The 12527-nt window shown below is 46.1% G+C and overlaps 1 protein-coding gene across 1 annotated transcript in view; it reads left to right on the top strand.

Moving 5' to 3' along the window:
* The window catches only part of LOC138667662 (membrane-spanning 4-domains subfamily A member 4A-like), a 149974-nt gene that overhangs the window by 89742 nt on the left and 47705 nt on the right, over nucleotides 1–12527 (top strand). The gene's annotated exons all lie outside the window — the stretch shown is intronic.

Here is a 12527-nt window from a genome sequence, read left to right as displayed (position 1 = left end):
CTGATCTTTTTCATCTCCAAATCGATACTAGGATTTTGCTTCTGTAACCGGGGCAGACCTAAAATAATGGGAAAATGTGGGGAAGAAATAATTAGGAATGTCAACATCTCGCGGTGCTGTGGCTCAATATAAATCTCCAAGAGTCCTGTCTCCTTGTCCACTGGCCCCGAATTCAGTGGAGATCCATCTACTGTCTCAATCACAATAGGTGAACGTCTTTTCTGCACCTCTATGCCATGTTTTTGAGCAAGCGCAGAATCCATGAAAGTCCCGCTAGCCCCAGAATCGATCATAGCTGATGCGGTGATCCACAGTGAGTTAACCTTCAGTTTGATAGTTACAAAATAATGGGATTCTCGGCTCTCTTTCCTAACATGTGCAGCTATGGATGATATGGACTGGATATCATCCTTAGCATAATCAGTCTCTGAAATGAAAGACTCCTCGTCGGAGGAGTCAGGGTTAGGGTTGAGCGAAACGGGTTGAACATTTTCAAAAGTCGCCGACTTTTGGCGAAGTCGAGTTTCATGAAACCCGATCCGACCCCTGTGCGTGGTCGGCCATGCGGTACGCGACTTTCGCGCCAAAGTCGCGTTTCAATGACGCGAAAAGCGCCATTTCTCAGCCAATGAAGGTAAACGCAGAGTGTGGGCAGCGTGATGACATAGGTCCTGGTCCCCACCATCTTAGAGAAGGGCATTGCAGTGATTGGCTTGCTGTCTGCGGCGTCACAGGGGCTATAAAGGGGCGTTCCCGCCGACCGCCATGTTACTGCTGCTGATCTGAGCTTAGGGAGAGGTTGCTGCCGCTTTGTCAGAAGCAGGGATAGCGTTAGGCAGGGTCCATTAACCACAAAACCGCTTGTGCTGTAGCGATTTCCACTGCCCAACACCACCTTCGGTGTGCAGGGACAGTGGAAGCTCCTTTTTTTTTTTTTTTTTCTCAGCGCTGTAGCTCATTGGGCTGCCCTAGAAGGCTCCCTGATAGCTGCATTGCTGTGTGTACGCCGCTGTGCAAACCAACTGCTTTTTTCAAAGCACAAATCCTCTTGTTCCTTCCTTTCTGCACAGCTATCTTGTTTGTTTGTCCACACTTTTTATTTAATTTGTGCATCAGTCCACTCCTTATTGCTGCCTGCCATACCTGGCTGAGATTACTGCAGGGAGATAGTAACTGAAGGACAGTTCCTTTTTTTTTTTTTTTTTTTGTGGGAGATTAAGATTGACATTTCTGCTAGAGTGCCATCTCTGTCTGTGTCATCTCTCACTCAGTGGGCCATAGAAAGCCTATTTATTTTTTTGCTTGATTTGGGTTCCAAAATCTACCAGAAAAAATCACAACATCAATCAGTGGGAGAAAAATATTGGCCTCAGGGCTTGTGTGCCACTCCTTACTCCTGTGTGTGCCATCTCTCACTCAGTGGGCCATAGAAAGCCTATTAATTTTTTTGCTTGATTTGGGTTCTAAATTCTACCTGAAAAAATCAATAAATCAATCAGTGGGAGATTAATATTGGCCTTTGGGCTTGTGTGCCAGTCCTAAGCGTGCCATCTCTCTCTCTCTCAGATAGTGGGCCATAGAAAGCCTATTTTTTTATTATTTTATTGGGTTTATAAATTTTCCCTGGAAAAAAAAAAAAAGTGGGAGATTAATATTGGCCTCTGGGCTTGTGTGCCAGTCCTGAGCGTGCCATCTCTCTCACAAATAGTGGGCCATAGAAAGCCTATTTATTTTTTTGGTTGATTTGGGTTCATAATTCTACCTGAAAAAATCAATCAATCAATCAGTGGGAGATTAATATTGGGCTTTGGGCTTGTGTGCCAGTCCTAAGCGTGCCATCTCTCTCTCTCAGATAGTGGGCCATAGAAAGCCTATTTATTATTATTTTTTTTATTGGGTTTATAAATTTTCCCTTGAAAAAAAAAAAAATGGGAGATTAATATTGGCCTCTGGGCTTGTGTGCCAGTCCTGAGCGTGCCATCTCTCTCACAAATAGTGGGCCATAGAAAGCCTATTAATTTTTTTGCTTGATTTGGGTTCCAAAATCTACCAAAAAAAATCACTAAATCAATCAGTGGGAGATTAATATTGGCCTCTGGGCTTGTGTGCCACTCCTGACTCCTGTGTGCGTCATCTGTCACTCAGTGGGCCCTAGAAAGCCTATTTTTTGTTTTATTTGTTTTCTAAATTCTCCCTGAAACAATCATTTTATTTTCTTTGGTTTCTAAATTATTCCTGAAAAAAATCATTTTTTTTGTATTTTTTTTTCTCTCAAGTCTCCCTGAAAAAAAAAAAATCTGTGGGAGATTCATATTGCCCCTTCTGCTTGTGTGCCAGTCTTGACTCCTGGGTGTGCCATCTCTCTCTCTCTCCCCAATTGTGGGCCATAGAAAGCCTATTAATTTTTTTGCTTGATTTGGGTTCCAAAATCTACCAAAAAAAATCACTAAATCAATCAGTGGGAGATTAATATTGGCCTCTGGGCTTGTGTGCCACTCCTGACTCCTGTGTGCGTCATCTCTCACTCAGTGGGCCCTAGAAAGCCTATTTTTTGTTTTATTTGTTTTCTAAATTCTCCCTGAAACAATCATTTTATTTTCTTTGGTTTCTAAATTATTCCTGAAAAAAATCATTTTTTTTGTATTTTTTTTTCTCTCAAGTCTCCCTGAAAAAAAAAAAAAAAATCTGTGGGAGATTCATATTGCCCCTTCTGCTTGTGTGCCAGTCTTGACTCCTGGGTGTGCCATCTCTCTCTCTCTCCCCAATTGTGGGCCATAGAAAGCCTATTAATTTTTTTGCTTGATTTGGGTTCCAAAATCTACCAAAAAAAATCACTAAATCAATCAGTGGGAGATTAATATTGGCCTCTGGGCTTGTGTGCCACTCCTGACTCCTGTGTGCGTCATCTGTCACTCAGTGGGCCCTAGAAAGCCTATTTTTTGTTTTATTTGTTTTCTAAATTCTCCCTGAAACAATCATTTTATTTTCTTTGGTTTCTAAATTATTCCTGAAAAAAATCATTTTTTTTGTATTTTTTTTTTCTCTCAAGTCTCCCTGAAAAAAAAAAAAAAAAAAAAAATCTGTGGGAGATTCATATTGCCCCTTCTGCTTGTGTGCCAGTCTTGACTCCTGGGTGTGCCATCTCTCTCTCTCCCCCCAATTGTGGGCCATAGAAAGCCTATTAATTTTTTTGCTTGATTTGGGTTCCAAAATCTACCAAAAAAAATCACTAAATCAATCAGTGGGAGATTAATATTGGCCTCTGGGCTTGTGTGCCACTCCTGACTCCTGTGTGCGTCATCTGTCACTCAGTGGGCCCTAGAAAGCCTATTTTTTGTTTTATTTGTTTTCTAAATTCTCCCTGAAACAATCATTTTATTTTCTTTGGTTTCTAAATTATTCCTGAAAAAAATCATTTTTTTTGTATTTTTTTTTCTCTCAAGTCTCCCTGAAAAAAAAAAAAAAAATCTGTGGGAGATTCATATTGCCCCTTCTGCTTGTGTGCCAGTCTTGACTCCTGGGTGTGCCATCTCTCTCTCCCCAATTGTGGGCCATAGAAAGCCTATTAATTTTTTTGCTTGATTTGGGTTCCAAAATCTACCAAAAAAAATAACTAAATCAATCGGTGGGAGATTAATATTGGCCTCTGGGCTTGTGTGCCACTCCTGACTCCTGTGTGCGTCCTCTCTCACTCAGTGGGCCCTACAAAGCCTTTTTTTTTTTTTTTTTCCTAAATTCTCCCTGAAACAATCATTTCATTTTATTTGTTTTATAAATTCTTCTGTAAAAAATAATTTTTTTTTAATTTTTATTTTTTCTGAAGTCTCCCTTTTAAAAAAAACAAACACAAATCAGTGGGAGATAAATATTTACATTTGCGCTTCAGTGACAGTCCTGCGTGTGTGCCATCTCATTTGTTGCCAACAACAACAGAGTGTGTAACATTGTGGCTGATTTTCGTTGTGGTCTCACCCACCTGTAAAGGGGTAGCTAAATCATACTGAAGTTATAGCTCACCGTGTAAGTTGTGTGACAGCAACAAATACCGTTCGTTTGGTAACGTTTTTAAAACAATGAGGAAGTCTGGTGGAAGAGGTCGTGGCCGGGGGCGTTCATTGTCAGCTGGTAATGAGGGTAGTGGTAGTGGTGGAGCATCAGCTGGTCGTGGGAAAAAAAATATTGCACCTAAGTCTGGAGCTGTGGAGCCAGGTTCGTCGTCTGGCTACACAAGGCCTCGAACGCTCCCTTTTCTGGGAGTAGGAAAACCGCTTTTAAAGCCGGAGCAGCAAGAGCAAGTTTTGGCTTATCTTGCTGACTCAGCCTGTAGCTCTTTTGCCTCCTCTCGTGAAACTGGTAAATGTCAAAGCAGCGCGTCGTTAGTGGATGTTCATGGTCAGGGACAAGTCGCTTCCTTGTCCTCTTCAGCAAAAACAACAACAGAGAAGAATGCAGCAGGCGACACAACGGGTTACTCCATGGAGCTCTTTACACATACCGTCCCTGGCTTAGAAAGTGAAGCAGTTAACAGTCCATGCCCATTACAAGTTGAATCTGACATGGAGTGCACTGATGCACAGCCACAGCCAGACTACTATGCTGGTCCTTTGACTCAGACCACAACATTGCCCTCGCAGGGTGCTGATCAAGAATCAGACCCTGATGAGACTATGTTGCCCCATCACGAACGCTATACCACCGACCGACACGGTGACACAGACGAAGTTGCACACGAGCTACAAGAAGAGGTAATAGATGACCCAGTTCTTGACCCCGATTGGCAGCCATTGGGGGAACAGGGTGCAGGCGGCAGCAGTTCTGAAGCGGAGGAGGAGGGGCCGCAGCAGGCATCAACATCGCAACAGGTTCAATCTGCCGGGCCCGTATCTTGCCCAAAACGCGTGGCAAAGCTAAAACCTGTTGGAGGACAGCGTGGCCATCCGGTTAAAGCTCAGTCTGCAATGCCTGAAAAGGTATCCGATGCTAGAAAGAGTGCAGTCTGGCATTTTTTTAAACAACATCCAATTGATCAGCGCAAAGTCATCTGTCAAAAATGTTCAACTACCTTAAGCAGAGGACAGAATCTGAAAAGTCTCAATACAAGTTGCATGCATAGACATTTAACCACCATGCATTTGCAAGCCTGGACTAACTACCAAACGTCCCTTAAGGTTGTAGCACTCTCGGCCAATGAAGCTAGTCAGCAACGCAACATCCCTTCCGGCAGTGTAGGGCCACCATTTTCCGCACCACCTGCAGTATCTGTGCAGGTTTCTTTGCCAGGCCAAAGCCGTCAGGGTCAGGGAATCACCAGTTTCGTAGTAGGAAACACTGCATCTAGGGCACCGGTGGCAACAATACCATCTCCCACCGTCTCTCAGTCTGCCATGTCCACCGGCACCCCCGCTAGTTCCACGATCTCCAGCTCTCCAGTCCAGCTCACCCTACATGAGACTATGGTTAGAAAAAGGAAGTACTTAGCCTCGCATCCGCGTACACAGGGTTTGAACGCACACATAGCTAGACTAATCTCGTTAGAGATGATGCCCTACCGGTTAGTTGAAAGCAAAGCTTTCAAAGCCCTGATGGACTACGCTGTACCACGCTACGAGCTACCCAGTCGACACTTTTTTTCCAGAAGAGCCATCCCAGCCCTCCACCAGCATGTTAAAGAGCGCATCGTCCATGCACTCAGGCAATCTGTGAGCACAAAGGTGCACCTGACAACAGATGCATGGACCAGTAGGCATGGCCAGGGACGTTACGTGTCCATCACGGCACACTGGGTAAATGTGGTGGATGCAGGGTCCACAGGGGACAGCAAGTTTGGGACAGTTCTGCCTAGCCCACGGTCTAGGAAACAATTGGCTGTAGCCGTTCGCACCCCCTCCTCCTCCTCTTCGTCCTCCTGCAGAAGCGAGAGCTCGTCCACAGACCGCAGTCGCACAACCACTCCATCCGCAGCTGCCACTGTTGCACACCAGGTCTCCCATTATGGGGCAGCTACTGGCAAACGTCAGCAGGCTGTATTGGCTATGAAGTGTTTGGGCGACAACAGACACACCGCGGAAGTTCTGTCCGAGTTCTTGCAGAAAGAAACGCAGTCGTGGCTGGGCACTGTAGATCTTGAGGCAGGCAAGGTAGTGAGTGATAACGGAAGGAATTTCATGGCTGCCATCTCCCTTTCCCAACTGAAACACATTCCTTGCCTGGCTCACACCTTAAACCTGGTGGTGCAGTGCTTCCTGAAAAGTTATCCGGGGTTATCCGACCTGCTCCTCAAAGTGCGTGGACTTTGCTCACATATCCGCCGTTCGCCCGTACACTCCAGCCGTATGCAGACCTATCAGCGTTCTTTGAACCTTCCCTAGCATCGCCTAATCATAGACGTTGCAACAAGGTGGAACTCAACACTGCACATGCTTCAGAGACTGTGTGAACAGAGGCGGGCTGTTATGTTTTTGTGGGAGGATACACATACACGGGCAGGCAGTAGGATGGCAGACATGGAGTTGTCAGGTGTGCAGTGGTCGAAGATTCAAGACATGTGTCAAGTCCTTCAGTGTTTTGAGGAATGCACACGGCTGGTTAGTGCAGACAACGCCATAATAAGCATGAGCATCCCCCTAATGCGTCTGCTGATGCAAAGTTTGACGCACATAAAGGATCAGGCGTCTGCAGCTGAGGAAGAGGAAAGCCTTGATGACAGTCAGCCATTGTCTGGCCAGGGCAGTGTACAGGACGAGGTAGCGGGCGAAGAGGAGGAGGAGGACGAGGAGGATGATGGGGATGATTATATTTTTAATGAGGAAGCTTTTCCGGGGCCACTGGAAATTGGTGGCGCGGCAAGGCCGGGTTCTGGTTTTTTGAGGGACACAAGTGACATGGATTTGCCTGAAACTGCCCCTCAACCAAGCACAACCGCAGATTTGAGAACTGGAACTTTGGCCCACATGGCGGATTATGCCTTACGTATCCTCAAAAGGGACACACGCATAACTAAAATGATGAATGATGACGATTACTGGTTGGCCTGCCTCCTTGATCCTCGCTATAAAGGCAAATTGCAAAATATAATGCCACATGAGAACTTGGAACTAATATTAGCAACCAAACAATCAACTCTTGTTGACCGTTTGCTTCTGGCATTCCCTGCACACAGCGCCCGTGATCGTTCTCACACGAGCTGCAGGGGCCAGCAGACCAGAGGAGTTAGAGGGGCAGAAATCAGAAGTGGCGTTGGCCAGAGGGGTTTTCTGACCAGGTTGTGGAGTGATTTTGCTATGACCGCAGACAGGACAGGTACTGCAGCATCAATTCAAAGTGACAGGAGACAACATTTGTCCAGTATGGTTACAAACTATTTTTCATCCCTTATCGATGTTCTCCCTCAACCGTCATTCCCATTTGATTACTGGGCATCAAAATTAGACACCTGGCCAGAATTGGCAGAATATGCATTGCAGGAGCTTGCTTGCCCGGCAGCTAGTGTCCTATCAGAAAGAGTATTCAGTGCTGCAGGTTCAATACTAACAGAAAAAAGGACTCGTCTGGCTACCCAAAATGTAGATGATCTAACCTTCATTAAAATGAACCACAACTGGATTTCGAAATCTTTTGCCCCACCTTGCCCGGCTGACACCTAGCTTTCCTATGAAAAGGTCTTGCCTGTGGACTATTCTGAATGCCTTTTCCAATCTCGTAATTTTCAGCACCTGATTGTCCAGCATACGACATGTTTACACCTCACTAAATGGCCAAACTCCCCACACGGGGCCGTGGTATCGACACTTGGCGACAGCACCCGTGAGAGTGCAGTTTGTCTGAAGAGGTGGGTGAGCCCGCTTTTGGTCGACGGCACTGCCACTGGGTCCCTCCTAGTACAATAAAGTGTCTCTGGCGGTGGTGGTGCGCACCCAACGTCAGACACACCGTTGTAATATGAGGGGCCCTGGGCCTGTACCGCCGGCCACAAGACAGTTTCCCCCCACCCCAGCTCAAACAGTGCTCTACCACTTGCAAAATTATCTCACAGCTCCACCAATGTTTAGTCTATGCGCTGACATCCTTCAATGCCTGCCACTGACAATACCATTGTATTGACATTTTTGTTATGTTAGGCCTTCGATGCCTGTCTGTGGTCACTCCTTCCACTAGACCTCCACTGACCACACCACTGCTGCCCGTGTACCCCTGGAACCAATTTAAAATTGCCTACAGCCATGTGTTATTATTTTAAGCCTTCGATGCCTGTCTGTGGTCCATTCTTTCAACTACTACTACACTGACCAGGGCACTGCTGCCCGTGTACCCCTGGAACCAATTTAAAATTGCCTACAGCCATGTGTTATTATTTTAGGCCTTCGATGCCTGTCTGTGGTCACTCCTTCCACTAGGCCTCCACTGACCACACCACTGCTGCCCGTGTACCCCTGGAACCAATTTAAAATTGCCTACAGCCACGTGTTATTATTTTAGGCCTTCGATGCCTGTCTGCGGTCACTCCTTCCACTAGGCCTCCACTGACCACACCACTGCTGCCCGTGTACCCCTGGAACCAATTTAAAATTGCCTACAGCCAGCCCAATTTTTTTATTTTAGGCCTTCGATGCCTGTCTGCGGTCCATTCTTTCAACTACTACTACACTGACCAGGGCACTGCTGCCCGTGTACCCCTGGAACCAATTTAAAATTGCCTACAGCCATGTGTTATTATTTTAGGCCTTCGATGCCTGTCTGCGGTCACTCCTTCCACTAGGCCTCCACTGACCACACCACTGCTGCCCGTGTACCCCTGGAACCAATTTAAAATTGCCTACAGCCATGTGTTATTATTTTAGGCCTTCGATGCCTGTCTGCGGTCACTCCTTCCACTAGGCCTCCACTGACCACACCACTGCTGCCCGTGTACCCCTGGAACCAATTTAAAATTGCCTACAGCCAGCCCAATTTTTTTATTTTAGGCCTTCAATGCCTGTCTGCGGTCCATTCTTTCAACTACTACTACACTGACCAGGGCACTGCTGCCCGTGTACCCCTGGAACCAATTTAAAATTGCCTACAGCCATGTGTTATTATTTTAGGCCTTCGATGCCTGTCTGTCGTCACTCCTTCCACTAGGCCTCCACTGACCACACCACTGCTGCCCGTGTACCCCTGGAACCAATTTAAAATTGCCTACATCCAGCCCAATTTTTTTATTTTAGGCCTTCGATGCCTGTCTGCGGTCCATTCTTTCAACTACTACTACACTGACCAGGGCACTGCTGCCCGTGTACCCCTGGAACCAATTTAAAATTGCCTACAGCCACGTGTTATTATTTTAGGCCTTCGATGCCTGTCTGCGGTCACTCCTTCCACTAGGCCTCCACTGACCACACCACTGCTGCCCGTGTACCCCTGGAACCAATTTAAAATTGCCTACAGCCAGCCCAATTTTTTTATTTTAGGCCTTCGATGCCTGTCTGCGGTCCATTCTTTCAACTACTACTACACTGACCAGGGCACTGCTGCCCGTGTACCCCTGGAACCAATTTAAAATTGCCTACAGCCATGTGTTATTATTTTAGGCCTTCGATGCCTGTCTGCGGTCACTCCTTCCACTAGGCCTCCACTGACCACACTACTGCTGCCCGTGTACCCCTGGAACCAATTTAAAATTGCCTACAGCCATGTGTTATTATTTTAGGCCTTCGATGCCTGTCTGTGGTCACTCCTTCCACTAGGCCTCCACTGACCACACCACTGCTGCCCGTGTACCCCTGGAACCAATTTAAAATTGCCTACAGCCAGCCCAATTTTTTTATTTTAGGCCTTCGATGCCTGTCTGCGGTCCATTCTTTCAACTACAACTACACTGACCATTGCACTGCTGCCCGTGTACCCCTGGAACCAATTTAAAATTGCCTACAGCCATGTGTTATTATTTTAGGCCTTCGATGCCTGTCTGTGGTCACTCCTTCCACTAGGCCTCCACTGACCACACCACTGCTGCCAGTGTACCCCTGGAACCAATTTAAAATTGCCTACAGCCATGTGTTATTATTTTAGGCCTTCGATGCCTGTCTGTGGTCACTCCTTCCACTAGGCCTCCACTGACCACACCACTGCTGCCCGTGTACCCCTGGAACCAATTTAAAATTGCCTACAGCCATGTGTTATTATTTTAGGCCTTCGATGCCTGTCTGCGGTCACTCCTTCCACTAGGCCTCCACTGACCACACCACTGCTGCCCGTGTACCCCTGGAACCAACATCAGAAAATATAAAAATAAGTATTTTGCTTATAAAAAAGAAAATACTGGAGAGATATCAAATGCAGACATTTTAACATTAAAAACAAACACACAACTAAAATCTGGTACAGTACTAAAAATGGCCACCAGCTACAATTACTTTCTCCTGCAAGTAGTTAACTGAAAGGTTTTTTAAATTGAAAACACAGATATGGCATCCACCGAGTGTTGTCCTGTCGCGTCTTCTTTATATTATTGCCGAGAAGATGCAAAACAATGAAAATAATAAAATCATTAATTACCAAAATAATAGAGAAAGTCAACACCACATTGCAAATAAACATTCATTCCAAATAAAGAAGCAGGGCGCGTCCGAGGGTGAGTATATACCTAATAAGAATATAATCACCCTCGGACGCGCAATGCTTATTTCCAACAGCCTTCCTTCCTAAGAATCAGCCCTTCCGTGGTGTAGAGAGACGTTGTGTTACACTCCAAGGTGTTCCCCAGGTTGCCTTTCCTGAGCTTCGATCTTCCGGCTCTCGTTTAGTAGTTGTTGGAAACTACGCTGCATTAGGCCTTCAAATTGGGTATGGGGTGTAGAGAGATGGTGTGTTCCACTCCAAGTTGTTCCCCAGGTTTCCTCGCCAATGCTTCGATCATCATGCTCTCGTTTAGTAGTTGTTGGAAACTACGCTGCATTAGGCCTTCAAATTGGGTATGGGGTGTAGAGAGATGGTGTGTTCCACTCCAAGGTGTTCCCCAGGTTGCCTTTCCTGAGCTTCGATCTTCCGACTCTCGTTTAGTAGTTCTTGGAAACTACACTGCATTAGGCCTTCAAATTGGGTATGGGGTGTAGAGAGAGGGTGTGTTACACTCCAAGGTGTTCCCCAGGTTGCCTTTCCTGAGCTTCGATCTTCATGCTCTCGTTTAGTAGTTGTCTGAAACTACGCTGCATTAGGCCTACAAATTGGGTATGGGGTGTAGAGAGAGGGTTTGTTACACTCCAAGGTGTTCCCCAGGTTGCCTTTCCTGAGCTTCGATCTTCCGGCTCTCGTTTAGTAGTTGTTGGAAACTACGCTGCATTAGGCCTTCAAATTGGGTATGGGGTGTAGAGAGAGGGTGTGTTACACTCCAAGGTGTTCCCCAGGTTGCCTTTCCTGAGCTTCGATCTTCCGGCTCTCGTTTAGTAGTTGTTGGAAACTACGCTGCATTAGGCCTTCAAATTGGGTATGGGGTGTAGAGAGATGGTGTGTTCCACTCCAAGGTGTTCCCCAGGTTGCCTTTCCTGAGCTTCGATCTTCCGGCTCTCGTTTAGTAGTTCTTGGAAACTACACTGCATTAGGCCTTCAAATTGGGTATGGGGTGTAGAGAGAGGGTGTGTTACACTCCAAGGTGTTCCCCAGGTTGCCTTTCCTGAGCTTCGATATTCCGGCTCTCGTTTAGTAGTTGTTGGAAACTACACTGCATTAGGCCTACAAATTTGGTATGGGGGAAACATTGGCGCATCTAAAGTAACATAGTAACATAGTTAGTAAGGCCGAAAAAAGACATTTGTCCATCCAGTTCAGCCTATATTCCGTCATAATAAATCCCCAGATCTACGTCCTTTTACAGAACCTAATAATTGTATGATACAATATTGTTCTGCTCCAGGAAGACATCCAGGCCTCTCTTGAACCCCTCGACTGAGTTCGCCATCACCACCTCCTCAGGCAAGCAATTCCAGATTCTCACTGCCCTAACAGTAAAGAATCCTCTTCTATGTTGGTGGAAAAACCTTCTCTCCTCCAGACGCAAAGAATGCCCCCTTGTGCCCGTCACCTTCCTTGGTATAAACAGATCCTCAGCGAGATATTTGTATTGTCCCCTTATATACTTATACATGGTTATTAGATCGCCCCTCAGTCGTCTTTTTTCTAGACTAAATAATCCTAATTTCGCTAATCTATCTGGGTATTGTAGTTCTCCCATCCCCTTTATTAATTTTGTTGCCCTCCTTTGTACTCTCTCTAGTTCCATTATATCCTTCCTGAGCACCGGTGCCCAAAACTGGACACAGTACTCCATGTGCGGTCTAACTAGGGATTTGTACAGAGGCAGTATAATGCTCTCATCATGTGTATCCAGACCTCTTTTAATGCACCCCATGATCCTGTTTGCCTTGGCAGCTGCTGCCTGGCACTGGCTGCTCCAGGTAAGTTTATCATTAACTAGGATCCCCAAGTCCTTCTCCCTGTCAGATTTACCCAGTGGTTTCCCGTTCAGTGTGTAATGGTGATATTGATTCCTTCTT

The sequence above is a fragment of the Ranitomeya imitator genome, chromosome 2 (genome assembly GCF_032444005.1).
Source record: "Ranitomeya imitator isolate aRanImi1 chromosome 2, aRanImi1.pri, whole genome shotgun sequence".
NCBI classification, from domain to species: Eukaryota; Metazoa; Chordata; class Amphibia; order Anura; family Dendrobatidae; genus Ranitomeya; species Ranitomeya imitator.
Note: the sequence above shows the minus strand (reverse complement) of the source record. Positions and strands in the feature narration are given on the sequence as shown.